We start from the raw sequence: 26222 nt of genomic DNA on the forward strand, positions 1-26222 counted from the left end.
TGCCCTGCTCTTGTTTATGGCTGCTGCTCAAGACAGGACTTCTTTTATTTGACCCAGCACTGTTAGGTAATAAAAAATGGTGTAGCAGGAAAACAAGACAGGAGAGATGCTACAAAGACCACCACACCACTGCCTACCAAAAGTGCAATCCAAAAGTGTGGAAAACAACATTTGACTGAAATTCACTTCCACATCTCATGAAATTTGGTGGCAGCATGACAAACCTCAAGGGCCTCAGTCTGCCACCACCTGAAGTGACAGGTAAGAGAGTGTTCTGTGGGCTGAAGGGACTGCTGAAAGGAATTCTGCACATCAGCAGACCAACAATAAAGCAGTCTCTAATTTTGCCTGCATTCTTTTTGCCCATCCGCTTGCTTGTTTCATTTGCATGCCAGGATTGTTTGATGCAGTGCAGATTCAGGGTGGGAGCCCTGACTGGTGTTTGCACAGGGCTCCACAGAGCAGGGAGCAAAACAGAAATGGTGGGAAGTAAGGCAGGAGAGGAGGTGAGGGCATGTAAGTGATGCTGAATCTCTGGGAGCAGCACTGGACCCACAGTGGGCAGCAGCAGGAGCAGCAATGCAGGAGGCATTTACCTCTGACACAGGGCTCCAGGACTCCCATTTCAGTCCTTTATAAAATTCACCTTCTCCTAAAGGCAATTTGTTCATGCTCCACAGCTTCACTTATTCTACATTAGCAAATATCAGCTGCAGAATCAAGTCCAAGTCTGGCTTTTATTTTAAACTGAATGCTCACCATCTCCAGCAACATCCCCATTTTCCTGCTGTTTGCTTCTCTCTCCCACACCTCTTGTTGATCCACCTGGGCTTAGCCTAACTGAGCACAGCAGATCCATCAAAGGGCTCTCCTGTCTCCATCTGTAGTGGGAACTGCAGACCTGAGGCAGTGTTAATTCATTTTCATTCATGTTAAAGGCAATGGAACTGGCAGAGGAACGGGGCAGCACTCTAACACAAGGGGAGCTTTGCTGCCACTGCCTTCAAGTGAGGATTCTTTTCCTTTTGGTAGCCTTGTGTTCACACTCTTCTAACTTCAGGGTTCTGCAGTTTGCTTTCCTGCTCACAGAAAAGCCCAGGTTCTGTGCTCCCTCAGATCTCACTCTGCTTTAGCATCTTTACATCCTGAGAAATACAAATATTAGCCAGGGAACAACAGTGTTTTGTCTCTGAGCAGAATGTTAAAAGACAATTTACAGCAGAAACACTATGGTGGTTTCCCTTAAAGCACATCCCAGCAAAGCTGTGCTTTCAGGGGCTAAGGAGAAAGAAAATATTCCTGCTACATATCTTGGTTTTCTGCATGATCTACCAAAGATTCAAAGTAACACCATTCAAAATTTAGCTGCTTTGACAGCACTGTTGATGCCACATCTCTGCTTGCTTTGGGGATATTCTTAGAAAGTCAGAGATGTTGCCAATTTGCCTAATTCCTTATAGACCAGGGCAAAAGTAAAGGACCCCTTTAACCTCATCTGTCTTTGCAAAACGACACCAATTCACACCAAATTTGACTTACAACTCAGTACTGCTCTCTCATACAGCTCTCAGATTTCTGAACAGATTTTCTTATGAATATTTTCAAAATTTCATTAAGTTTCTGGTCCTTATTATCCTTCACATCTCACCTGTGCTGTACCACTAGGACATTATCCAGCAGAGTTAGATTCCAAGAGCTTGAGATTAACGTATCATCACAAAATGTTCCCAGAGCTGGTGTTACTGTCCTTATTCTCCAGGTAAAATCAAATGAGAGTTGCACAGCAGGGGGGAATTAGGCACACAATCTCAGAGCAACAACAACAAAAAAATAATATTCCCTTTGTCCTTCTAACTCTACAAGTAATCCTTTGGTTTTCTGGGGGATCTGCTCCATTCCCCAATCCTCCAGCACACAAGGGCTGAAAAAATAACACTGCTCAAGAGAACTGCTCTGATTTGCCTCCCAAACACAATGTGCTCTTGTTTTTCTTCACTCCCACTCCAGTTCCACACAAAACCTTCTCTTTCCAGCAGCATAAAAGTGAGTACATCTTTTTCTGTCACACATGGAATTTTTAGCATACTTTTAAATAAATGAGTGGAAAGGGGAATATTACATGGCCTGCTCATTGTTGCCAGTTCTGAGCTTGCTCTTCCTTTTCTGAGTATCCTCCATACACCTGCTTGAAGTAAGAGCAAGAAACCACAGAAGGAAAAGTGCAAGAAACAGAAGGAAAAAAAAATTAGTTCCTTTTTAGATCTCTAGTCTATCCTTTGCTATACTGTAATTTTTTAACACTTAAAAGAAAAATAAAAGTATTTTAAACATAAAAGGAGATGTCTGCTGTTGGAAAGCAAGAAGCACCCACGTGGCCAAACTAAGCAATATTGATTTGTGAAAAGCTGGCTAATACAATGAGAAGAGTTGTTTGCCACCTGAAGGAAATGCCAGACACAAAGCTTTGAAAGCAGCCTTGTTAAAGCCCCAGAATGCCTCGTACAGTCAGGGGGAAAAGGACTGCAAGGGGCTTAAAACCAGAAAAAGGTGAGTGGATTCTAGATCACACTGACAGCTTGAAGGTTATCAGTATTTCCAAAAGAAAATTCCTCATCTCACTTCTCTTGGTGCCACCCATGACCAAATGCAGTAGGGAATGAACCAAACTTGGCACAAAGCTTTCATCCTCCCTCCCTCCCCTTCCCTGGCACAGGGGGCTCCTTGAGCCAGGTCTTATGAGCTTTTGGAGACTTGTATCACACCTGAGATGGCTCAGCTACCTCAGAGGGCATTTTATATGATTTTATAATCAGCAGGATGGCTTCTGTGGCAGTGCTGGAAACAGAAAAGTTTTAATAAAAGGCAAAATAACAAAGCTCTTTACAGAGAAACCCCAGCCAGGGGCAAGAGGTTCTTGCTCCTGCTAAAACACCTCACCACAGCAATTAGTTTATTTGTTCTCTTCTTTTTCCAGTAAATTGCTCAGGAGGGATTTTTTGGCTCCTGCCCAATTAGCTATCCTTAAATCTGAGGTGAAGTCCCCCAGGTCCTATGAGACATCTTTCCACCTACTTGAGAGAAACTTCTGGGCTTGTTTCGTTTCTAAGGATATTTTTGTCACTCTGTCGAGAGGACACATTCCCACACTTCCCTTTTTACAAACACAGAGTTCAGGGAGCCAAAGCAGTGACTGGTTCCTGGGCCAGAGGCAAAAACCCCCGAGGCAGGGAATTGTTCCTCGGGAAGGATGCCCAGGAATTCCCAGAAGTTGTGAATTTACAAACAGAATCTACTAGCCCTGTGTGTGGATGCTCTGGGAAAAGAGTGAGTTCTGCAAAATCCTTATGACAACACAGAAGTCAAGAATGAATTCAGAGCATAATGAAGCCAGAAAAAAATTCCAAGATCACATTAACTGCGTTTACTGGAAGCAGCTGCTGTCGAGCTCCTCAGCTTGAAATTAAAAAGTGATAATAAGAAATTATTATGAAATTTAGAAAGGAAAATTCTCATGGCTTAGGGTGATTTTAAGACTCATTTGTTGCCTACAATATCATCTGGAGCAGTATCATTCCATGTATTTTGTAATTTGAAAATATTTTAAGGCAGCAACTTTGCTCAGCCTCCTATTTCATCAGCAGCCTCCCCTTCTGTATTTCAGATATTTGTGGTGCAAATCCCCAAAACAAAACAATGCACATGACCAGAGGATGTGGATCTAACCATGCCTCAGCTTCCCATGTCTCTGCCTCCAGCTGACTGCTGCTAAGGAATGGAACATCAGACCTTTAATGAGAGCTCCAAAGGTGTTTTCAAACCACCTCTGCAGGGATTTTTTCATCCCCACAGCAAGTGCTTTATTCTGTCTGCATGTGGGTATTGGTGCTTTTACTGACATGAAGCAATTAGGGCATATTTATACACCCAACAGGAGGTGATCTGCTTTAATTTTCTGAAAGGGAAGGACAGGGATAACAGGTGAGGAAAGAAGTGAATACTGACCTTGTCAATTTTTTTCCCCCCAAAGCAATGAAAAAACCATTCTTTCAGAAAAATATGGGGTTGAGCCAACAAATATAGCATTTGCATAATAAGTCCCAGCAGGCTACAGACTACAGAGCAAATTACTATTGGGAAATACTCTATATAGATGGTAATTTTTCTGGATACTCTCTACAGAGCAACTCAAGAGCAGAGATGCATAAAAGTTGTCATTATTCATAGAAATTATGTATACATCTCCACAGATGGAAAAAAAAAAGCAAAGAAACACATGAAAAAATGTGCATATTATGGAAAAAAACATTATATGTTTATACAAATATAATCTAATATCTGTACAGTACAATCATGCAATATAGGTATTAAAATTAAATGTAAATATTTAGAGATACACCATATATAGGTGCATTATATATTAAATATAAATAAAATCTCTGGGTAACATGATGAAAATTGATGAGAAATTTCAGTGCTACAAACAGTTGTTTTCTAGGCAAAAGCCTGGCAGGTAAAAGGCACCAAGCCCCAAGAAGCCTTAAAAAAAGAACCAGGACATTTTTTCACACCATCCATTAGATTAGCAGCATGAAAAACTGCAAACAGAGAAAAGGTTGAATATGGAAATCAGCATTTTCTGTCAAAGCAAGGACAGACTGTCAGGCTTATGGGGTAGAATTAACTGAGACATTCTGTCAGTGTCCAGCAACACCAAAAACAAGGATTGACTTGTCTCCCTCAGCCCTGTCAAAGACTGGCTGTACTTCACCTAATCCCACTGTAAACCCCTGGGAAATGTGCTAACAGCACCTCGTTTTGCAACTCAGAGTAAAAAAGATTTAAAAAAAACCTAAACTACACATCCCTTCTTTAAGCCCCCAATGTGAATTTATAAATATTTTCCCTATTACTTATCACAAAACACCATCAGCCTCAACTCAAAGTGCAGATTCAGTCACCACAGGATAAAAAAAACCAGCTCAGGAGTCCAGAGGGAGTTTTCTATTCCATTTTCTCCCTGAGCAGTATCTTGACAGTAGGTGCTGCCTGGCATGGCCAGTTTAATTCCAGTTGTTAGAACCTCATGCAACTCCAAAGACTTCTGAGAAAATCTTTTATGCATGTAAATCTCAAGGATCAGCCTGAACACTGCTCCAAATTTACACTCACCAGATCTGAGAAGACTCTCATCTCTGGAACTGTGGAGGGAAATGGAAAGACCCTTCCCACTGCCCCCTCAAAAATCCAACAAACCCAACTTGACATGTTCAGTTAATCCCCTCTTTCCTCAGAAGCTGAAAAACCACCAGTCATAATCCAGGGAATTTGCTATTAGTCTTCAAATGCAGACTATGGCAGCTTTGGGGAGCTCTCTAATCTTTAGTTGAGAGCCAAATATTATTTGAGTGAAAAAAATCAGCTGATTTTCATCTTACTAATTCCTTACCAGAAATTTTGTCCAAAACGTAATGCTACTGGATGCACACTAAAAATTTTATAGAAGCTGAAGAGTTGGGGTTTTTTGGCTTTGGACTGAAATTTTCATGATACAGAACTGAAAAAAGTTAAATAGTAATGTCTGGGAAGGAAAACATCACCTGCTTTGCATAAAGTTCCTTTCTTGCTCTAACTTCAAAGTCTACCATGTAATATTTTCAAATAGATACAGGAAGAACAACCCAACATCCTAACTACTACTCCTTTACAGATGTTGGAAGCTAAAAAATGGCCTGATCATTTTTTTTAATTACACATGTCAAAGTCTACAAAATGCAGAACACAGGATTAAAGATTGTCAGCATTGTCTTTGTAAAAGTTTTTTTTTTTCTTTTTGCCTCTTATTAAGTATCTTTATCTACCACTCAAACTCAAATAATTTGTATAATATGTGCTACTGGTTTTCGGTCCCATTGAGATTTTTTGGTGTTAAAACCTTGGATCAAATCTTTGGATCAGCCAATTCCTCTTTTGTGGAATTGGCTGATCCAAATTCCTGGATTTCCAGTGATTTCCAGTGCAGGTTTGGGAGGACTTCTTTTGATCATAGTTTTGTTGTGAAACACGGTGTAATTATGGCTTCCAATGAACTTGGTTGTGCCCTCACCCCATGGTACATCTGAAAGAGTTATAGAAGAACACAGAATTTCCAGCTCTCTACCTATGCCACCACTCAACTGCTTTTCACTGTTTTCCAAACAACACAGTGGTGAAGGAATGCAGCAGTGGGGAGCTAAAGGAAGCCAGGGATTGTCACTGACATGTTTCATGAAAAATCTTTTCTTTAAGATTTTTCCTCCTGAGAAGCTGAGAGGCCTCAGGAACAAACTGCAAACAATGATTCTCTGCTGCTGTGGGATGCACCAGGTGGGTCTGGGATTGGTCTCTGTGGTTGTTTCTCATTAATGTCTAATCCCAGCCCAGCTGTCCAGACTGTCTGGGTCACAGACAAACCTTTGTTATTCATTCCTTTTCTATTCTCAGCCAGCCTTCTGAGGAAATCCTTTCTTCTATTCTTTTAGTATAGTTTTAATATAATATATATCATAAAATAATAAATCAGCCTTCTGAAACATGGAGTCAACTTTCTCATCTCTTCCCTCATCCTGGGACCCCTGTGAACATCACCACAAGGGATGGGAGGCCTTCCCTCACTCCCGAGTCTGTAAGAGACCTGGGATAGGTGGGAGCCCTCCATCCTTCCTGGCAGCCCCCAGTGCTCACAGGAATTGCTTTCAGACACACTGGAGTGGACTGTGCCCTTCCAGGCCAGCTTGGCCCTGTCCAACAAACAGCAACAACCAAGGGGCTCCAACACCAACCACATTCCTTTGGCTTCCTCCCCGCATCCCAGCCTGTTCTGCTTGGAAATGACTGCACCCCTGGCTACAACTGAGCCTCTCCTCCTTCTCTTCCAGGTGACAGTGCCCCAGGGAAGTGACAGTGAAGCAGGGCAGAGCCAGGGTGAAAAAGCAGACTGAACAATTCCAGCCTGAGCGTGTTAGGCACGCATTCCAGCCCGCAGCAAAACCCAGGAGCTGTCAGTGCTCACTGCTGTGGATGGAGCTGCAAGGCTTAGCCAGGAATTGGGTTGGAGTTACATAAACCCTAATTCAGAAAGGATTTCAGCTCATTGTCTGCTTCAGCTAACACAATCACAGAAGCAGCTTTGTCAATACACTGCAAGGATTTTTTCTTTGCAAATGCTCCTGCTTGGTTTACAGCTGGACAGGAATTAGGACAGAGACAAACGATGCCCACTGTGCAGGCAGAGCCTCCAAAGGAGATGAGCAGTGGGGAGGAGCTTGGGGTCCTGCTGACACACTGGTGCTGACACATCCCTCCTGATGGTGAGGGACTGAACCCTCCCAAACTCACAGGGGGAAAGGAAAAACCCACGCTGCTTCCCCAAGAGATGGCAGCAATTGCTCTGTTGGCTGAAAGGAAGGGGTTATGCAGCATAACTTTGTAAAGTTTTTAGTTAAAGCTGCTATAAAATTCTGCAATAACTGGCCAGTCACCTTAAACCACAGAAGCATTTCAAGCAACTGATTGATTAAAAAAGCATGAGGAACAAAGAACCCCTATGATATCCTCAGCGTGCATTGGTTTGCATGTTTCTGGAGCATGGAACTAAGGATAAAGCATCTGAGGAAAAGCTGACTCTGACATTATGATCTGCTGGCCAGCTCAGCTTCTTTAGCAGTGTGAAAAATGAGTACTTTAATAATTGTGAAAAGCCAATCATAAATTAATTTTACACGTGTTATGCTAGAGAGTTATGCTGCATTAATTCTCTTAAGTAGTGTGTTAAATGTAGTTTTAGGTTATAATTTTTTTTTTTTTAAATAGAAACTATGCTATGTAAGATACTTTTTTTAAATGAGTGAACTCACACCAGATAGCAGCCACAGGACACCTGAATCTTTCAGAGAAAGAGAATTTATTGCTCCATTATCAGGAGAAATGAACTTCTTCCTGCCTCTCTCAGCCCTGGAGATGCCATCAGGATTCAGAGTTAGAAGCTGACCCTGCCCAGCCAGAATCCTGTGTGTGAATGGAGTTGATGCACCATGGATGAGCTGTGTGAATGTGCACCAGGCTGTTGCTTTTAAGGGTTAATCCTCTGTTCATGTGGGGCCTTTTTCAGACTTATTTTGCCCAGAAAGAGGCACCTGGACTGTCTGTAACTCTTTGTTTCTATAGTCTCATATTGTCCTAACCCAAATTGTCCAAATTATGATTACTCTAATTATATTGCTATTTTTATAACCATTTTATTACTATTAAACTTTTAAAATTTTAAAAACAAGTGATTGGCATTTTTCACAACATCCACATACCTACTAGCCCACAGAAAAGCTGTCTCATCACCACTGAGTGGGAGAAGGATCAGTGTCAGCTTTAGCATATCTTACTGGACTTTGTATGACAAAACTCAGCATCTCAAGTTCTCCATCTCTCACTTGTTCAAGATCCTGGTTATTCCAGAAGCTGGATCCTGCCTGTCCTGAGTTACACAGACAAAAAAAACCAGACAAGAGCTTTGGATAAACCTTTCAGAATTAGGTGAGATACAGTGTCAAGCCAAATAACTTTGATACTCAATAGATATAAATATTCAAATCCATAATTCTGTTCTGTCTCCATAGGTTGTTTAAAAGCTGTTTGTATTAGGAGAGGAGTACTTGTACTGTTTTATGGAAATGTACAATTGACTCATACTCACAGGGTTTGCCTGGTGGAAGAGACATCTGGAGCAGAAATTTGTTAAGTAGGTTGTGTTGAAAGTAAAAAGAAATATACCTGAAAATATCATTGATATCCATTCAAAGTATAGGGGCTGAATCAGGATTCAAATACCTCCAACCTGTGGTACCTGTGAAACACACAGCATTGCTATTTCTACATCCTTCCAAGTGCTGCTGGTGCTCTAACTCATTTTCACACACCTGGGGAAGACACAGGAATCATTAACCAGCACAGAGTGCTGGGCAGCACAGGAGCTGCTCACAGCAGTTTGCCTTCAAGTTTCACATCTGTTACATTCCAGTACTGACAGGCATGAAAACCAGCCTGGCATGTCTCTCATTTGGGGTGGGACATGCTGCAGGAACACACTCACAAAATGCATCAACACCTTCACAACGGGGCTCTTGAGCATTCTGCCTCAAAATGTAAAAGACACCTTTTTATTTTTTACTGCAGGTGAATCAGTATTCACATGGCAGACTTTGTAATTGTAAATAAACTCTCTCACTCTACAGTACTGGTCATAACACAGCTCCTGACAGCCACAAAGAGATCTGCCTGTAGCATGCAGCCAAATCCTTTTTAGTCATTCCATCTTTTGTGGTATTTTCTGGGGTCCCCCAGGGCAGGAAGGAATGAATCTGACTCCATATTCTTAGAAGGCTAATTTATTACTATATATATACTAAAATTATACTAAAGATTAGAGAAAGGATACTTACAGGAGGTTTAACAAGATAATAATGAAAAACTCATGACTTTTTTCCAGAGTCCTGACACAGCTGATGGTGATTGGTCATTCAGTCAAAACAATTCACATGAAACCAATCAAACAATGACCAGCTGGTAAACAATGTCCAAACCCCATTCCAAAGCAGCAAAACACAGGAGAAGCAAATCAGATAATTATTGGTTTCATTTTTCTCTGAGGCTTCCCAGCTTCCCAGGAGAAGAAATCCTGGCAAAGGGATTTTTCAGAAAAGATCATGGTGACAATCTTTCCTGCTCTTTCCCAACCAAAACCAGATTTAACAGACTTCTGAGCAGCCAGCAGACCTGAGGGGTCTGAGTGGCAGTGTGAAGACACAGAACTGAGAGCAGAGGCAGCAGCAAACCCAAGCAATGGCCCACCAGTGAGTCCCTTCAGGGCATCACATGGGAATTTGGCATTCTAGTGAAACAAGCCAAAGCTGCACAGGTGGGGATTTCAGACAGAGGGGATCAAGGACTTTGAGAGTCCCACATGCAACCTGAACACAGCCTTTCTGTCATCTCTTCAACCAATCTTTGGGGTTCTGTTTTTGGGTCTTTGAAATTCTTCAAAGGAAGGGGGAGGAAAATGGAATTGAATTGCCTGGATACCTCTGAGAAAAACAGAATGAGATGCAAGGCAGCTATGGGAGTGTCAGCAACTCCTAAGGTAAAACAAGAAAAAGGACACATTACTTTGAGCCTGAGAAGAGGCTGGATGTAACTCAGAGGAAAGAAGGGAGAGGGCTCCCAGTCACTGTAATGAAATGCTACACTAACTGAACTGCAAAGCCATGAAAATTGGTTTCTGTTCACATCAAATCACACTAAATGTGCATTTCACCACAGGATGAAGTTCAGGTGCTTAATCTACAAAGCAATGCCATTTTTTGAAATTATACCTGTACACTGTCCACTCAATTTTAACATATTTTCACCGCCTTGAAAGGTAGCACAAAAGGAGAGTAACACCTTGAAAAAACTAATGTGCTCAAAACATGAGTAAAATATCTTCAGAGAGGAACAAAGCTTTGACTGCATTTTAATTTCAATATTCCTCTATGACCTGTGCTTTTAGGCACATGGACATATCCCAGCTATAGGATGCAGCTTATTAGTAGCAAACTACTCCAGTGCTAGAAAGCATAATAAAAGAAATCTGTTAGGAGTAAGTAACCATGAGAGGAGAGTTGGTAAGAAAAAACACAAATCTTCAGATTAAAGAGTTGAGAAAGCAAGCTCTCCCTTCAGAAATGAGAAAGTGTGTTTCTTAGAATGCCAAGATGTTGATTGGAGTTTTAGGATACCAGGATTTATGGCAGAAGAAGCCTCACAAACAAGGGGGGGATGATCACAGTGGGTTCAGTGTTCTGGGCCATGGCAGCCATTCACTCAGCCTCCAGAAGTCAGGTTTTCCCTTCAAGCAGTGCAGCCTCTAGGATCAAGCTATTTGAATTTACTCTCAGAAGTGTTAGCCTCAGTGCTCACTGGTGTCAGAGCTGCTTTGAAACAGGGATCAGCAGTGCAGAATAAACACCTGCCAGCTAAACTGACAGCCCTTCCAAGAGGCCTCTGGACACCAATCCCACAGGAGCCAACAGCAGCTGAGTTAAGCTGGAGGTTCACAAATTGACCAAGTGAAGAGCTGCCTCTCTCAGCCTGAAGGCTCACTATCCACAGGGTTCAGGAAAGCAAATTACATACCACCCAATTCCTGCAGCTGGCAAGTGATTTGTCACTTAAACTCAGTAAGAATCTCCAAATCACATCCTAAATGGAATGAATGCAGGCATCTTGTCAGCCGTGCCAGCATGCAAACTGCAGCCAGGACACAGGCACCACTGCTGATGTCACTGCTGCAGCAGCAGAGCAGCCTCCACCATCACCATGGTTTCCTAAGCAAAGAGACACAAATGGGAAGTGGTGTCACTTGGGTGATCCCAGTGGGGGGACTGCCAGCTCAGCAGTGACAGGAATGGATTTCCTGTGTCCATCTCCAAATATGCCAGCCTGTGAATCCACAGAGGAGTGCACAGCCCAAATTAATAACCTTTCAGGGGTACTCTGGTGGGGTGTGGTTGGGGTCCCCAGGACGAGGTGAGAGATGAGAATTTGACTCCAAGTTATCAGAAGGATGATTCATTATTGTATTATATTTATTACATATATTATATTATACTATATATATAATACTATATATAATACTATATATATATTATACTACATATATTATACTATATATATTATACTATATATATATTATACTATATATATTATACTATATATATTATACTATATATTAGATATTATTTATATTATATTATATATATTATTTATATTATATACTAAAACTATACTACAGAAAGAGAAAGGAGACATCAGAAGGCTGGACAAGAATGAATAATAAAAACCCCTGATAGAGCAGAGAGTCTGACACAGCTGGGCTGGGATTGGTCATTAATTAAAAACAATTCACATGGAGCCAATCAAAGCTGCTCCTGTTGTAAGCAACCCCCAGACCTCATTCCACAGCTATCAGATAATTATTGTTTATGTTTCTTTTCTGAGGCTTCTCAGGAGAAAAATCCTGGTAAAGGGATTTTCCAGAAAATATCATGGTGACAGTAGTGAGTAAATTGGTGCAAAGCAGTCACATTCCCATGCACTGAATCCAACTGTTCTGAACTTCCCCTTAGCATTTTTAACTAAATAAATAGTGACATCAAATTTAAGAAAAATAATAAAAGAAAATCAGTTTGAACTAAATGAGCAAGTGTTCTATAAAATCATAACATGGAAGTGACAGGATTAGGGCAGCAGTCCCTACCCTCTAATCCTCTTTGCTAATCAGCTCCTTCACCACAGGTAAAATGAGGCCCCACTTCTTCAATCAACTCTTTTCTGAGACACCACTCACTATCTACCTAAATATTTAGTCAAAGCTATTGAGTTTTACAAAGGTAAAAGGGTTAGAGGGCAGCAGAGAGGTCAGCTGCAAGGTCCTGGGGCAAAATCCAAGTATTCCTGAAATTACTATCAAAGTAAGATGAATGCACAAAGAAATAATGTCTTCAACCCAAATAAATGTAATTTTATCTATTGAAACAAATCAAGTTTCTAAATTACATACTGCCTCTCCTGTTTCTTCATTATTCCCTCATATCATTCAGATGGTAAAAATCCATTAGATTGAGCCCAGCCTAACAGTGCCAAGTCCACAACTAAACCATGTCCCTGTGGATGCCCAGGGATGTGAATCCAGTCAGTGCAGTGACACTGGAGCTGGGACACTGCAAAGGGCTGCAAGAAAGGAAACAAAGGGTTTCTTAACACAGGAACAAGCAAGAGACAATGCAGAGCAGACATGGAATTTCTCAGGAAAGATGTTTAAAAAACCCAAAAGAGTTTTCTTGGGTTCCTCTATGACACAGACATTTAAATGCAGGAAAATAATAATAATAACCACAAAAAAAACAAAGAGTGAGCTGCCTGAAACCCTCCTTTCCTCCCAGCCTTCAGCCCACCGGGTGGCAAAAGCAGTTCCTCATCATGCATCAGGAATCCTAACCAAAAAGGACATGAAACAAGGGGCAGCAGTGTTTTGTCACTCTGCTCAAGAAGGTAAGTGCACTATTGCTGCTGACTTTATTTAAACTGGCAACACAAAAAAGCATGACTGGAAAAGTCCAGAGCCTTCCTTGTTCTTCCTGCCCACCCCTACTGACAGGAAATGACCTGGAACACCACCCAAAAAGGACTAAACAGAGCTGCCCTGGCAGGGAACGTGTAACCAAAGCAGAAGCTGAATATTTAGGCTCACTCCTTTATCCTGAGTACTCTAGCACAGGTACAGTGGGGCACACATCCACCCCTCAATGCAAATAAATGCCATAGCCTGGCTCTTCTTTGGGGAAATAGAAAACAGCTCCTCCAGCTGTTTCAACATACCTATGGTACATGATGGTTAACTTTTATTTTCTCATCTCCTGCTCTGCAAGTCTGTTGGTTCTGGTATAGCAGGGCTCAAAAGAAATGCTGGATAATGCAGGCAAAATATGCAGCTGTTTTAGAAACCTGAGATAATTAATAACAGCTTCCATTTATTTCAAAAAGTATCCACACAGAACAAAGTCCTAAATAGAAAAACAAATGTGTCTGTGCTATTACTGGCTACTTTCTTATGGCTTGGTTACAGCAATCAAAAATATCCACTGCAAGGGTGTAACTACATCAACTACAAAAACCACACACAGCAAAAACATTCTGTGCTTCTAATAGGTTGCTATGGAAATATTTTTCCTTTTTTAATATTGAAGCAGCTTCACACACCCAAGCAGAAGATGCTCAGACATCACTTTGAGAAGCTTCCTGCATTTACAAAATAGTAATAGGCTAAAACCCTAATTTAAAAAATCCCCCAAAAACCTCTTACAAGTTGATATAAACAAATACAAGTCTACATTGACAACTGGGAAAATAAAGTAGGTGAAGACATAAGTTACATCCCAGGAAAAAAAAAATGGAATTTCATCAGTCAGAAGTTCTGCAGTTTGGTAGGAATCTATGAGGTTCATAAAAAAACTTTCTCAGCTCAGTGCAAACTGTGCATTTCAAGGCTAGGTTCAAGAAAAAAAAAAAGGAAAATCAGATAACTCACCTTGGCACGAACAATTTATTTGACTGAGAGTACTTCAGCAATGCTCTGATACATGCAGGAGATTTAGAAAGCAATAACAAAACAAGCCCACTTCAGTACAATTATGGGGTCCCCCGGGGCAGGAAGGAAATTATGAATCTGACTCCTTGTTCTCAGAAGGCTAATTTATTATTTTATGTACTTTTACTAAAGAATGCTATACTGAAACTATACTAAAGAATAGAGAAAGGATACAGACAGAAGGCTTAACAAGATACCACATTCCAAAGCAGCAAAGCACAGGAGAAGCAAATGAGATAATTATTGTTTTCATTTTCTTCTGAGGCTTCTCAGCTTCCCAGGAGAAGAAATCCTGGCAAAGGGATTTTTCAGAAAATATGACAGTGACACTGCCTTACCTACTAGTGAAAGATATCTTCCTTTGATGACTCCTTCCCACCCTTCACTGGTGGTGTGGAATAAAGGAACAAAAACAATGGGAAAATACCAGGATTTCAATGGGGAACAAAACCCACCCCACTCATACACTTATGGAACATATGGACATGTTTTTTCAAAGCCCCTCACAGATATCTGATGATATAGCTGCTGTGATGCCTTCTACATTAAACACCTTTTCCACCTGCCTTTTCTCATTAGACAGTGAAAACCTGCACTATGAGAACAACTGCATCAAATTCCAACACAGGTTAGGAAAAGGAAGTAATACCTTTGGAAAAGACAAATATTGACTTTTCTTCTTCAAATTAGTGAGGACATGTACAAGATTTAAATTTGCATGTGAGGAGGTATCAGAGGCAATATACTGATGGTTCCCTAAGAGCTAGCACATTTCCAATCAAACCACTGGAAAAATATGTATGTGATGTCCTAATTACACAGAGCAGTCACCCCAGAAATCCCTGAAACCAAAGGACTTTGGCCAATGAAAATGCAGATAGGTGCAGCAGGGCAGAAGGAGATCAGGCAGTGCTGCTCTTTGCAGCTCTGCCCCAGCTCCTGCCCTCCCTCTGAGCTTTCAATCCAGGCCAGTGCTTGCAGAAGTTTGAATGTGACTGTCAGAGGAGCTGCCCATCAGCATCAATGCCACTGCTGCAATCAAACATCCCCAACAGGCAGAACTCAAGACTCAACTTGCCTCAGAGTACTCCACAATTAAACCATACCCACCTGAAACATCTGCTTCACCACAGGGACAACTGCAAAAGGTGTTACAGGTCTGATTATAAACAGTATTGTTCCACACCTTTTTTTTTTTCCTCCTAATTATCACTTTCCTGCAAGGTATCTAAAGGCTTTTCTTGCTAATATGTAGCAAACCCAGAAAAAGAAACCAAAAAAAGAAGTCAGTGACAGTATTGGCATGTCTAAGATCTGATCCAGCACTTGTTGAACTACACAGAAGAATTCTTTTCATTCTTGAATAAAAATTCTTGATGACTGAAATTCAATATAAGTTAGAAAGTTTTAAAAGGTAATTTAGGCAGAGTAGAGAGGTCATGCAGCAGAAGAACCCATGCACGGGACTGTGAGCATTTTCAAAGAGCAGTTCACTTTTTAAAGCTCCAGGGTTTTCATCTGTAAGGAGCAGAAGTCTTGGTGATTTAACAGGCATTATGCACTCCAAAGAAGGTACACCTCTACCAGAGCTGGCTGGAAAAATGAAGAGCCTTAAATAGATTCCAATTACATGAAATGAACCACTAGGTCTTCTCAACTTTGTCATTTTCCCCCAAGACCTGACATCTCAGTAAATTCAAAGACAGGCTTGAAAAGAAAGGTACAGTACACATTTCTGACAAATATCACTGAACGAGCATGTCCTTTAGCCATCTGTATCCTGAAATTGATTGCTGGTTGAATACAAACTAAATACATCCTCCTAGCACTGGCAAACTCCAGTGCACACTCTCCTGTAGCAAACCAAGCCCAGCCAAAGGGATCTCTTGGAACTGAAGACATCACTGCTTTGAAACTTTCCTCAAGGCCTCTGTGCTAATTCCTACAAAAGATTTTTGTCACCAAACTTTCCACATTTCTCAGAGGCAAAACCTGCAGGTTTTTTATGACCAACAAGAAGAAAGCAAATCCCAAAACTAAGAGTCTTTCAAGTTAAATTTCTTTCAGATACTGAGCAGCTTTCTCATCTAAGCTGTCTCTTTCTACCTTTCATATATTGGGGTTGGTACTAATAACTAAACATGGCTCATAGAGTAAATGTTTATTCTGTAAAGATGGTTTCTACTCACAAATATAATTTGTTTTCACCCCAGACTGACTGTTAGGCTGAAATGTTTTTTTCACTGAAAAGTTCTAATAAATCTGAATGAAGAATGACTGAAATGTTTGACACTCCAGCTGTCAGCAGCTCCTGGCTGCAGTACAAAAGTTTGTCTAGTCCTAATTCTTAAACTGTCCTTATTTTAAAGAGACTATTCTGGCCAAATTAAGGGACATTTTAAAACAAAATGATGTTTCATACAGAAATTCTGGAGAGCAGATGCAGTAAGAGTGATGTGCTGTGCTTCTGTTCACTGTCTGTTTTTCCCAAGCTCCCACTGCAGATGTGTCCCCTGTGATCAGGAGGATGCTCCACTTCCCAGCCTCTTCTGCTGAGATTCAGAGCTTACTTTCACTACAGTAAGATTTGGAGCTGCAGCTGAGAAAGCTCTCCCACTGAGAGGAGGGTCAGCCCTGGGGGTTTGAGTTCATGACTGACCACCCAGAGCAGGAAGAGGAGCCTCCACTCTGCTCCAGAGCTGCAGCAGGGACACTCTCACAGCCCAGACACATTTCCACAGGCTGGGCTGCTTCCAGAAAGGTCCCACCTGATGCCATCACAATGGGAAATATACCTGCACACTTCTACAGGAACATGTTTTGAATAACAAGTTTCAGCACTCGCAGTGCAATTCAGACCTATTCCATGGACTAATGGTATTCAATATAGACAACCTAATTTTTTAATTTCCCTCTGCAATTTAATCCGTGGTCCCAGCTGAAACAAAGTTATCTGCTAAGCATTTAAATTTAAGGGAGTTTCACTCTACTGTGGAGTAGGGTTACGTGAAAACACAAATTTTATGTGGTGGTGACCAGATGTAAGAGGATTTGTAAGGAGACTGAGAGGAAGTGGAATGCTCAGTGATATATCCAGAAGTAGATATTTAAATTTAGGCAATTCCAAACTGAAGATCTACTGTACAATTCTCTTTTTCTCTCTGTTAATTATCCAGAGGTGCCAGACAGGACAGTATAATGTCAGCCTTAATTTACATGTGACTTAACATGAACTTATGCTCCCAAATTCAATGTAGGCATATGACAGGAAGGGATCCCTGACTCAAACTTTATACTACCTTGAATTTCTTTCTTCTACTTTACAATTCAAATCACTTAAGCTACATTTAATCTGCAATTATTTCCTTTAATTGCTCACTGCTTAATAAATTCAGGATCATTCTGTTTTGAATGAATGGTCATAAATAAAATATTCGTGTAGCCTATACAAAGGGAAGCATTTGTTGGGTTTAGTGCTGTACAACATCCCAGTTACACAAAAAGGTACTCATATTTATATGCAATTTCCCATCACTTCATGAAAAGAGACTTCTTTAAAACCACAAATTAAAAGATCAGCCTTTGGGGATGACAGGAATACTTTAATTGAAAGGCTTGCAAGACAAGAACCTAACAAGACCATGCACAGAGAGAGGAAAATGCAGGATTTAAAGAAAAGTGTCATTGCTCAGTCCTGGCTATTACTAGAGTAAGAGCCTGGAGCCTTGGATATAATTTATATATTGCAGCATGTAGAGATTTAACTGATTTGCACCCCAGCAGGATCAGATTTTGGCAGACACTAACTGGGGACATTTGTTTTATTACAAGCACGATTAGGACCAAGGTTTTATTTTTGTGCAGACAGTCTTAGCTGCCAAAAGTGCCAATGCAGTTAGTAAGAATAGTAGTGACATTTTGCAATCAAACTTCCTTTAAAAAATATATGTAGTCATACCTTTCTTCCCCTTGGCTTCATTAATAACCAATACCAGAAAAATATTCACACCTCTCAGGCTTTGAGTTATTTCCTTAGAGAAGCCACACCCTTCCCAAGCCCATTCTGCAAGTGGGAAGGATTTTATTTCACACTTTGCCAAAACTGTGGCATCTAAATAAATCTGATTTTCTCAGCTCATGCCTTGCTTGTTTAATTAAGTGAGGGGTCTGGAAAGGGCACAGGTTTCAAGCTAGCACTGCTTTTACTTTGTCCACAGGGGCATTCATTAGGTTTGAACATCAGCTGGAAACTCAGAATTTGTACTCGTTTTTCAGGTGTTGCTGGGATAAAAACTTCAAGGGCTTATCATCCCTGAATAGCTGCAGGCACTGACAGTTAGCCAGCAGGACTTACTGGAAGGGTGAAGAACAAAAGCAGGAGGAAAAGTGCAGGAGACATAAATCTGCAGCAAACCCCAGGAGACAAGGTCAGTCCATCGGTCACTGTCTGCCTGAGGTGAGAAATTCAATAAAGGCAGAGCCCTGCAAATCTCCTGATGAATCTTGGTAGCATCTTTCATTTCAATAACAACTTTTATGGCTGGCAGAAGGTAAAACACTTTGTGATAAGCAGCTCTTGGAATGTCCCAGACAACTGCAGTTGCCAGCCTCAAAAAAAAAAAAAAAAGCCAGAAACTGCTGTTGCCTTGAAATGTCTACCAAAATCTGGCAATGCAACAAGATTTTCCTAGAAAAGCCCCAACTGTGCAGATTAACTTTTTAACAGAAGCTGTTTACTTGTACCACAATACTCTCAGCAGTCCCTGTCACATTTTGGGACAATTTTATTCTGTCATGTATGGGTGAAGAGCAGCTATTCTTCCTTAATTCCATAGGCAAAGGGCACAATATATTCCTGGACAAAAAACCTTTTACTACCACTTTCTTCCACCCAGAGCTCAGGAAGAGCCTGTGCTGCTCCAGCCCCACCAAACCAAGAAATTCAACAAATGCTCCTTATCAGAAGTAGAATTTAAACAATAGAGTTCACTCCTAACCACCATGACTGATCCAATGGTATTAAGAGTTTGAAACACCCTGAACTGAATTCTGTACTGGAGGAAAAAAAATGTCAAAAGCTGCAAACTCACAAAAGTTTTAGACTGAACTTTTGATGGCAATCACTGGACAACCACCTGCCCTGCAGCCACATATAAAAAGCTCATGGGAGAGTCTAAAAATTAATTTGAATGACATCAATTTGTGATGACCATAAATTAAATATTCTTATCAGATAATGAATGAATCCTATAACCAGAAAAAACTCCTTTATGAGATAACATACCATATGCTGTTTCACAAACATTTTAAGCACCCTAATTAGTATCTTACATATAATGAGCAGCAACTGATTTACTCTTTGTATACAACCATGGTTAAGTGGACAGAACCAACCAGCTTTAATTTGCCTGATGCCTCAAATTATGCATCCATTTAACTTCAAGATGCACAATGTGCACAAGTCTTCTGCTTGTTTGCCTTTGCCTTGAATCATCCCTTCTTATACTGTGCCATTCTAGAAGTAAATAAATATACTAAGTAAAGTTATTTTGACACAGAAAAAAAAAACAACTTTAAAAGGTATCCTCAGAGAAATAAGAAGAAAAATATGAAAGGTGAATATTTAATAAAAAAAAGCACTGAGGTGAGACCTGCATGACCTTCAGACTCTCTCCTGTCATGAACACATCAAAACCTGTAATGTGACATTGCTGAGGCAGGTAACCAGCTGTGACAACCATGCATAACTTCATGCTATTCTAAAGCACAGGGCTATTTATATCCATCTTGTCCCTACCCAGGGCAGCTCATTAGGTTGCTTTGTCTGCAGATGAAGAACACACAGATACCCAGGGCTTGCACTGAACCCAGGATTCCTAAGTGGCAGCCAAGCACAGGAACTGCCAGACCCAGCCTTGCTGGACTGTGCTTACTCAATGAGCATTTAAAGCCAGCAGAGAGAAGGCCAGGCTGGCTGGGAAGGGGCTGGTCCAGCAGGGGCAGGGATGGCCCTGGCAGCCTGGCCAGGGTGGGTCTGGTTGGTGCAGGCACAGAGCAGCACAGCCCCTGGTGCTGAATACACTGGGCATGGCATGTCCTCAGCCAGGGAGACTCAAATTTATTTCTCACTTGATCTCAAGAGAGCTGGAGACTATTTAAAGAATTTTCAACTATGCTATCACAGCTGCTTCCAGTTCATCATTTGTTTTATCCTCCCTAAAAACCAATATGCACATTCAAATGCTGGCATATGACACTGGCTTTAAGAACCAGTGCCCTTTTGGATCTCCAGTGGGTAAGGGATGACACACAAAATATTAAAATGACCTTAAAAGAGGTTCAGGTTACCTGTGAAACAGTTCATACTTCAGCTTTTTTTTTTTTTTTCAAATCTTGGACTTGCGATAAAGTCTTTAAAAATCAAAACATTCCATAATCTTTACATGACAAATTCCTTCTAACCAGCAGCATTTGAAAGTATTCTTTTTGCTCCCATTTTCATTATTTCCCTGCCTTCACTTTTTAATGAAATGAAGAAATCCTTTAGTGCTTGTGAAAGCCACCAGATCAGTAGCCCCAGAGAACCCAGTGGAATTAAATTGTTTTCAGAGTGTGGGGCTTCCTTTTCCCGTTAGATAAACAGAGGCTGGCAACCACCCAAGCTGCACCCTAAAAGCCAACATCCACTTCCCTCTGAAGCCAAGGCTCTCAATCCCTTGTGCTTTCCATTTCCACTTCTCCAACACTATCGGAGAAGGTCATTTCCTCACCAGGAGAAATTATCCCCCAGGTTTGGGAAACGCCCTTCAGCTCCAAGCTGCACCACAGGCAAAACCCTTCCTGCTCTTGGAACTTCCACAGGAAAGAACAAAACACAGCAAATCCTTCCTGACCATGACTGCTTCTTTATAATACCAGGATTTTTTTAAGCTGTAACCCAGCTGCAAGCTTGTAGCAGGATATGCTGAGGTGACCTGGCACTACTGTAATACTTCAGGATAAAGAGGAAAGTAGAAAAAAGTCAGAAGTTGTGCCTTACACATGATGTGTTATCTCTGTGATGCTGCACTGAAATCTGCACAAAACAAAAGAGCCCAGTCTCATATTCCCAGTCCCCAGTGGAAGCAGCAGCCTGAAGGAAAAGCTAGAACTGAAGCACTGCTGTAAATTGGTTTTTAGTACTCATAATGGCTTGTCACTCAAAATTCCCAAATGGCAGCAGAAATAATTTCCTGAATTTGTAAATATAAATTAATATCTTCAGTCTGCACAGAAATATCTTGTTTGCTTACCAGCCTCCTGCCTTATCTATTAGTTTCTGACTGAAATTCTCAATCATTGCTACAACTGTGCACAACACACCCTAAGTTACTGTTTTATTTAAATGAGCCTGAGCAGCCCAAGTAAAAGGCTCAATACAATGAAGATTTGACTACCAGTGAAATAGGGGATTATTACAGATGCAACCAGAACAAAGAGCCAGCATGTCAATGCATTTATGTACATATTCACAAATACAGCAGACAATGCTCTTCCTGCTGAAATACTGAGATAAACATCTTGGGACTGCATTTATTTTAGCAGTGTATTTTAACCTCATATATGGCTGACACAGCCAAACTAAAAGGGCCACAGCACCTCATAAGAAGAGCTGATATCAAAGATGACACACAACAAAATATTGGTTGAGCAGAGAAGAAAAACCAGAAAACTTTCTTGCTGGCTAAAAGACATAGCTTGAAACTGGCCAGCCTCACTCACATAATGAACTCTATTGATTTCAATCAATATTTGATTTAGACTGCCAAAGTGAGGCTTGAAAGTGGGGCTGATCTCATCTGACTGGAAATAAAAAAAATGAAACTTGCAGGGGGGATATCTGCATGTGGGTGAGTCAGTTTAAGCTCCTTCTGCAGCAGGGATCTGCATGTGGGTTATTAAGCTCCAGTCCCTCTATCTTTGGTGTTGTTGGGGTCCCCAGGATGAGGTGAGAGACAAGAAATTGACTCCAAGTTCTCAGAAGGATGATTTGTTATTGTATTATATTTAAAGAAATTATATACTAAAAAGAGTAGAGAAAAGATGCATCAGGAGGGTAGAAAAGAATGATAATAAAAACCCGTGACTGACCATAGAGTCTGACACAGCTGGGCTGGGATTGGTCATTAATTAAAAACAATTCACATGGACCCAATCAAAGGTGCACCTGTTGGTGAGCAACCCCCACACCCATTCCAAGCCATCAGATAATTATTGTTTAGGTTTCTTTTCTGAGGCTTCTCAGGAGAAAAAAATCCTGGTGAAGGGATTTTTCAGAAAATATCATGGTGACACCTTTACTGTTTGTGGAGAGGAGCAGGTGATTCCATGGAGAAATGAAATGTTCCAGACTGGGCTGAGTAGAGCCTTGACACAAACTTTCCATCAGCTAAATCCCTCTCCCATTCTCTGTAATGGTCACAATAGGGGAAGGAAGGGAAAACCAGAGTGCTGCCCAAGATTTAAGGCAAAACAATTAAATAAAGTGCAGAGTCCTTTTTCATTATGAACAAAGGCATCTCTGAGCAGGAAGAAAGATAAGCAGAGCTCACCCTAGACCTATGAATATCTTTATTGGAAGCATGCCCTTTGTGCATGCTCCTGCTCTTTGTCATTCTGCACAAGGAAGACTGCTGCTGTTTCAGGAGAGTTCCTGTAAAGCACTGATTTAAAATAAGCAATTTAAAATTATCATGCAAGACAGATACCCAAGTGAAGCAAAACAGTCAAATGTTAGTGAGGCACAAAGTCACCCAAACAGCCAATCAAAATTGTATCAGAATTAATTTGAAAGAGTTAAGTTTAAGAATACATTTCTTTAAAAATTAAGCTCTAGGTTTTTCTTTTTTCTTTGAAAACAGAAATCAATTATTTTTTTATAATTTCTATTACTTTCCCTCACCCTCTATGCTTTCATGTAAAATCAAACCATTTAGGAGAGCATTCAGCAGACTTGCACAAGGAATTGCAGGAGACCCAGGTACATTTAATTGTCACTGGAGTATTATTTCAAAACTTGGCTCTAAGACAGGTTTCAGTCTCACAGGGACTTCCAGGAAGAGATGGAAGAGACTGCAGAGGAACAGGAGACCCTCTGCAACACTGAGACTGTCCTCCCTCTTTATGGACACACCAAAAGATGTAGAAATTGAGATAATTACTCAGTTTAAGTGCTGATGATCTTAACTCAACATTTACCTGTGAACCTCAGCACAAGTGATGAGGGGGGAAATGTGACATGCCCAGAACACTGCTCTGTGCACTGCCCCAGCTACAAACAATGACCCTGCCACATGCATTCCAGGCAGAAGCTCAATTCAGAAGCCAACCTCAGACTCAGCATGCCTTTTAAAATAAATCCTGCCCCACAACAAGTCCAAGAGAGCAGACTCCTGGCCAAGTTTGTGTGGGTTTATTTTTTGCCCTCAAGTTGTGACCAACAGAAAAACCAGAGGCAAAACTCTAAAAGTTATCACAGTAAAACTCCTGAATCAATAAATTCAAAAAAAGCAAGCTTCTAGTATAGGTTTTCCTCTGTTTTGTTGTATACAAATACATTTATGTGAGGGATTTGTTTCCCCCTTCTTCCTCTCAGCTGCTCAAGTAAATAAAGATATAGAAAAGCTGCACTGAAATTCTCTCTCAAGATGGTTATTTCAGAAAAATGCTTTTCAAAGTTTACCTTGGACTTTATTTGCAAGGGAATAAATGCACTTTTCCCAAGGTGAATAACTAACATTTGCCCTCTCCCTCTTAACTGGCACACAGGGATAAGCTGAACTCCTCAATTTGACTGCCATAATAAATTTTAATGTTCTGAACACACATTTTCTTACTATTATTGAGAAAAAAAAAAAAACCCGTAGGAAGAAAATACTACATGTTCATAACAGTCTGGAATATACAGAATAAACCACTTGGGCTTTTCTGTACTCATAAACTCAACAGTAACTGCTCCAGCCATAGTTTTCAGAAATTGGTCAAGGAGCAGGCTACAGATTGGTCTGGAAAAACAACAGGGTCAGGGTGGAATTAATTTCTATCAAAATGCATAGTGAAGCAGATTATCCCAGTGTCACTCACACTGACTGTGGCTTTACAGAGCAAGCCAGCAGATTGCAGGAGTCATTAGGATTAAGAAAAGAATAAAGTACTATGCAATTCAGAAAATATAATATTTTGCCTGGAAAACTTCCAGCTCCAAAACAAGGAAAAAAATATATAATTAAGTAGCTTTTAGAAGGCTATTGGGAGGTTAATCTAAGGCAGCACATAAGATCAGAAAAATCAAACATGCAAATCTTGGATGCTTCTATTCTAAAGAGTCATTATGGGAAAATCTATGTATGGAAGAGGAAATGGATGTACAAAATGTGCATTCCCATTAATTAAACTCCTGTCTCAGTAAAGCCTCTTTATTAAAATTGCTGGCTCCTTGTGGGAGCCATTAACATCAAAAATTCCAAATGGCATTGCCCAAAGAGAATTTTGCAGCCGTGTCTGCCACACAGACCAGCCCTGCTGACAGTGGAGGATTCCCAAGGTGGGACACACAGGTTTCCCTGCCAGGATCAGTTCTCAGAAACACTTAAGACCAAAAAGCTTCATGGTAGGTGACTCTGAGGTCCATAATACTCAGCACAGTTTCTCCTACTGAGTGAAGACGCCTTCTACAGAGAGTCCCATTAAAAAGAAAACCTTTGTCCCAAACTGATGACTTTTTCCACGGAAATCAGACTTTTAATAACAAAAAAGAGTTTTTTTATGGCAAGAGGTTTCTGGTTCACTCAAGTGCTAGAGGAAAAGGACTTCTCCAAAATCCCATCTTTACATTCCATGTTTATGAGAGAAAACAGAACTGTGGTTACTGAGGAAAGGGAATTCCACGACAAACCCCAGCACTATTTATGCTCTCTTGAAAGAGACAGCACCTAAAACTCAGTGAAACTTAGGGGTAGGCAACTTCCTTGGAATCCTTTTTCTGGCCTTTAGAGAAGCACTTCTGGAATAAACCTGTGTTGCCATCATATTGCAAAGCTCTCCTACCTTCTCGGTGAGTTCTCATGGGCAGCTCCTCCCAGCACTGACTCCTTCACAGCCAACAACCCCATCTCTCTCCTCACCCAGCTAACCCACTCTTTTGTAGAATCTCCTTACTGGGCACAGCTGTGTCCTGTTAAGGGCAGCCCTGTTCCCAATCTTTGGTGATTGGCACAGCTGCAGCTCCTCAGGTGTGAGATTGCCTTCTGCACCATCTTTATTTCCTTGCATTCCATCCCTCCACAAACCTGCAGCACAAAGAGCTGGCCCCTGACTTGGTTTGTACCTTAAGGCAGCCCAAGAACCAGCAGCTCAAAGCATTCCATTGGAAGGAGAGTGCTCATGGCACTGAGGCCATTTGCACAAGCTCAATGAAATTAAGATATTAACAGAGTAAATGGCAACTCAGCTCTTCCATAGGTTGTGCTGCAGCTCTGAGTAAACACCAGCTTAGCCAGGCAAAGGCACAAGGGCCAGGGTTTCAGGGCTTTCAGAGGCAGGGGGAGGAAGGGAACAGGTTTTGCTTTAAGACACACATTAGAAACTGGAGATTCCTGGGGAGAGATGCATTAATAATTAAACAGAGTTTCTGGGTTGAAAAACCAATCAATACCATACATTAAGATCAGATATTCCTTTAAAATTGGCAAACGTGGGGTTTCAGAGGTTTTGTATTCACACACAAGAATTTCTATTTATATCACTCATGTCTGTCATTACTCTATCAAATTAATGCTAAGCTTGTGAATTTCTAAACTGTAGTTCCTTACAGTGTTGTGTTTAAAGCTTGGAATAACTCACAAAATATTCCTGGTTACCCAGCAGAATTCTCTTTATTGTTCTTCTACAGAAAGATTTAAGTGATTACATTGGTTTGAGGGTTGTGGTTTGGCTTTGTTGTTTGAGGGCTTTTTGTACTTCATGTGTA

At 40.9% G+C, this 26222-nt stretch overlaps 1 protein-coding gene across 4 annotated transcripts in view; it reads right to left on the reverse strand.

Annotated features, from left to right (window-relative positions):
- Nucleotides 1-26222, reverse strand: part of GALNT18 (polypeptide N-acetylgalactosaminyltransferase 18) — a 225191-nt gene that overhangs the window by 180104 nt on the left and 18865 nt on the right. The window lies entirely within an intron of this gene.

The sequence above is a fragment of the Serinus canaria genome, chromosome 5, assembly GCF_022539315.1.
Source record: "Serinus canaria isolate serCan28SL12 chromosome 5, serCan2020, whole genome shotgun sequence".
Classification (NCBI taxonomy): domain Eukaryota; kingdom Metazoa; phylum Chordata; class Aves; order Passeriformes; family Fringillidae; genus Serinus; species Serinus canaria.